General features: G+C 43.7%; 1 pseudogene; it reads right to left on the bottom strand.

The window, feature by feature from the left end:
* Positions 1-2,628, bottom strand: LOC147470046 (uncharacterized; annotated as a pseudogene).
* Between the last annotated feature and the right edge of the window lie 1,758 nt (positions 2,629-4,386).

Genomic DNA, 4,386 nt, shown 5'->3' with positions numbered 1-4,386 from the left:
TTACCCCTTTGTTCTGCCCCAGACATAAGTGGTTGGAGGGGCAGGAACAAAGTCTGGTCGTTTTGCAACAACCTCTTGCCGCCGAAGAGCCTCTTCCATCCTTACGGAACATCCGAGGCTCCAGGCGTGGTGCTTTTTGTGGCAGTTGGGACACTTGGCTGTGGTGTCCCACTTGCCGTCTTTGTGTGCTTTGAGACACACCTCCGTGCTGTGTGCCTGACTACAGACACCACACTTTGACTTTGCAGAGCAAGTGGCCTGGTGGTGTCCATACTTCTGGCACATGAAGCAATGGAGTGGGTCTGGGACATGTGTCCTGAGGCTGTAGGAGCCCCAATTGCCAAGGTCCAAGGATGCAACTGGGGCTCCCTTCAAAGTGACCAGGACTTGCCTGGTTGGGTGCTTCCCTTTGGAAAGTCGGGAAGCTCCCGCCACCTTGGGGTGAGCGGTGATGACCTCAAGGTCATACATCAGAGGGAAGCCAAGAAGCACCATCTTGGACTTCCTCTCTTCAGAAGTCAGGGCTGCCAGGCTCACCTTCTGCCCATCCAGGAGCTTGTCAGTCTCCTGGAGGAATGTAAGGATGGCTTGGTCCTTTGGGACGATTATCATGCCATTGTCTCTGGCAATTCTAATCATCAGACACATTGTCTCTGGGATTCTAGAGCCCATACCATCTGATAAGCATTGTCGAATCCCTTAAGCTTAGAGGGAACCCTAAATTAGGGGAAACGTCTCGGGGCTACAGACTCGCCCTCCGAGTCCATAGCCGGCCGAGGACGCTTATTGTTTGTCCCCCGAACCGACCCCGGAGTTTTGGCAGTGGGGCCAGCAGGGTTGGAAGGTCCTGTCTGGCTTCCATTCTTATTTTAACTTGTCATCTGAACCGACGCCAGAGACATGTCAGAGTCAAGGGTTGGTTTGGTCTGAACCGACGCCAGAGCCTTACCCAACTTTCTACTTTTGTCACCAAGGACCTTGAAAGGCTCCAAGGTGACAGCCTTTGTCAACTTCATTCCAGGTTCGTCAACATGGGGGTCAGTCAGGGATTTTTTGTGAGAAGTTGCCATATGATAAGTGTTCAATTCATCTTTCCACGCCCCCACCCACCACAGAGTCCAACAAGGGGAAGCTGTGCACTGAGACCATGTTCATAAGCCATAGGGGTAGTGGGAGGATATACGCAACCCCTGCCTCGCATTGATGGCACTCGCAAGTACATGCGATTGCCTACGAGACGGGCTGCTTGACCCTAGCCTAGCTCAAAAGGAGAGACCAGCCGATTGACCTAATCGAGCCGAGATCAGGCAACCAGTCTTGCTGGAATAGAGGATCAAAGAGGCGTGTTGCTAGCCACAGGGCGTACTCATACACGGCATCGCTCAACCTCCAGGATTCCCGTCTCCCAGCGCACAGGGGTGCCACGCACGGTAATCACGTGGGCAGGTGTGTGCCCCCCTGGGGAGAGGACCAGGGGGGGGATGATCCCACGTACTGGATCAGCACCTAGGAATGCCTAATCGTCCCTCCTCGGAGAATTAACCGCTAGAAGGCCACCTCAACGGGTGGGAGAGACTGGCTGGTTCTAGAGCGGGCTCGTCCGAGGAAGGAGTTCTAGCCCCCGCACTACGACAAGGCGGTTCCTTTTTGCGGGGGCTTGTTATTACTGTAGCATCTCTATTTTCTACTCTGGTGCAGTGCTGTCGGAATTACTGTCTCTTATTTACCGAGAGCGGTGATTGGTTATCGTTCTCGAGCTATGATTGGATAGGAAATAATGACGTCATATGATGGTTTTCTTTGAGATTTGTAGAGGTAACTATAATATTAATAAAGAAAACAAAACATGGCGCAACAATGATTTATTTTTTAATAGATTATAAATATAAACAAATATAACATAACGAATATAAGAAACAATAATTCATTAACATATACAAAAATAACAAATATTTACAACAAAAATAGAAAATCATACACAATTGCACATAGAGGGAGTAGGCATTGATTTGTTAATCCCGCCTTTTTTTCTGGAAAATTCGGCTACAATTATTAAAGCCTTTAAAGAGGGAAGTTGAAGTGAATTTCTTACCTTTGTTTTTATTAGAGATAATCTAGAAAATATGCATTTTGTGTCAGTATTAGACGTTGGGAGTGACAGGACTTGTAACGGAAATTTTGGCAATACTGTGAATTTTGGATTCAGTTCGCAACTTTCTTGTAAAAGTCCATTGCTTCATATTTACCTATATCATTATCAAGTTCGTGCCATGGCAAGCATCGCCACTCATCGACGAAAATACCATCTCTAGTTAATAACTGTACGAGTTCATCTAATGACGGCATTGCAACTCGTAGATTGCAATCCAGAGCACTGGGAGGGTTCAGGGCAGCTGTCAGTTTCCATAACTTGTCATTTAGATGAAATCGTTTTGTTATTTCCAAAGAAAGGGTTATTAAAAATTTCGTGCTCCTTTCCTTTACGTCTGAGATTACATATAGCTCAGAATTCAGTGCTGGAGACTGAAATTCCCCATTAACAGCAGACCCCAACCAAACCTGATATGTTGGCAGGTGAAACTGCTCGTCCTTTGGATCTATATTTTCTAGTGGCACTCTCTTTACCATCTCGGGTTTGCAGAACATTAGTAGAATTTGTTGATATAAATCCCTTATTTCTTTATATACCAAATGAATAGTGGGGGTTTGTGTCTGAAATAATAGGTTGACATTATTGCAATTTGGTAAGATGAAACTGAGGAATTTTAAGTAACATATTATTGATTTGTCCTGCAATCTACAACAAATGTCATAGGTTGATAAAAGTCTTAATTCCTCTGCTTCTTTTGACAAAATAGAGAAGTAGTGCTTCCCTCTGTTCAGGTACTCTTGCTACAGCCTGGTGAAGTGATAACCACCTAGTCTGAGATACGTGCAGCATCTTATGGGGTTTAAGATTGCAAAGTTTTTGAAAATCTTTAAACTGATTCTTCCTCTTGGCACTGTGAGAAAAGAGAGAATATATATTTCTGATTAAGTCTTCTCACTGCCTTGGAAGTCACTTTGCTGTCTCCGGAGCACACAGGTGGAGAGAGTGACATGTGCATTTAAATATTATTATATCTGGAGCGGATGCCCTCAGTCTGCTGCTGAATTTTGCACGCCCATTATGTTTGCTGCTCCATCTGCTGCAAATCCTATAAGGTTTTCAAGAGTGATTTTATGATAATATAGGCACCCTATTATTAGTTCATTCAGATTTTCACCTGTAGACCCAAAGTGCTACTCTAAAAAATATCAATCATATCCAACATCGAAACTTCAATGCAGTCCCTTTCTTTATCGTAATATTTCATCAACACTGTTGAACATTTCATGGTATTCACATCAGTCGTCTCATCAACGATGATAGACAATTTATTTGTCTTAAGTTTCGAGGCCAAATCTTCACTCACCATTTTGCTAAACGCTTTCATGACGTCGTTGAACTTAGACCTCTTTATGTTTAAAGACTGGGCAATGTCGGAGTCTGGAAACATTCGCCTCTGCAGCTCAGCGAGAGGCTCCGCCAGTGTAAAGAGGAGACTGTTCTCTGCAATGAAACAACAAAGAAGAATGGTTGCAAAACCAGAAGCACTAATAGATGGGCTGGGAGGGGGGACGAAGAGTCTTGAGCAGCCTTCCACTTGGCCTTGTTCTCGCCTGGGACGCGGGTCTTGCCCTTCATATGCCTCCTCAGCGTCGAGATTGCTGCGCCCATCCCGGCCTTGCAAAGCGTGCAATAGGCTCTTGTTGAGTCACCATGCAAGCCACGGCTGGAACAGGCATCGTTAGCCAGGCATCCTGGAACTTCGCCTTAGATGACATCTTGGCCTGCAAATATAATTGTATATTAGGATATTTCCCGAGAGAAAGCTACACAATAGAGCAACACAATATTTTTAACTCAGAAAATTCAGACATCCCTTTCTGTACTGTATAAGTATATTTCTCTAAATATACTAAAATAAAACAAAGAAAACGGTTTCCCAAAAAAGTCAAAATATGTATATAAGGCCAATCACATTTGAGCTTTTAGCATATCATTCATAATAGGGTAAGAGAAGCGAATACTTTAGTTTCTATTAGAAATTCAGAAGTTGCCTTGAACTTACCAGAAGTAAGATGCAGGAATGGTCAATTACACCGATAAGTAATACTAGAAGCACTAAAACAGATGAATAGCCTGAAAAAAATGAATATAACCTTACTATAAACTAGGAATGTAACACTTTAGTATATCCTAACACAATTCTGTAGCACAGGTTATCAAAGAAAATAAATTCATGGGTAACTTAAATTAATTAATTACAAACTCAGTATTTTGTATAATCTGCCTAGAAACCA

This window comes from Penaeus japonicus, unplaced genomic scaffold, assembly GCF_977035675.1.
Source record: "Penaeus japonicus unplaced genomic scaffold, GWHDUDI00000001_assembly GWHDUDI00000017, whole genome shotgun sequence".
Lineage (NCBI taxonomy): Eukaryota > Metazoa > Arthropoda > Malacostraca > Decapoda > Penaeidae > Penaeus > Penaeus japonicus.
This window is presented reverse-complemented; position numbering and strand designations above follow the sequence as displayed.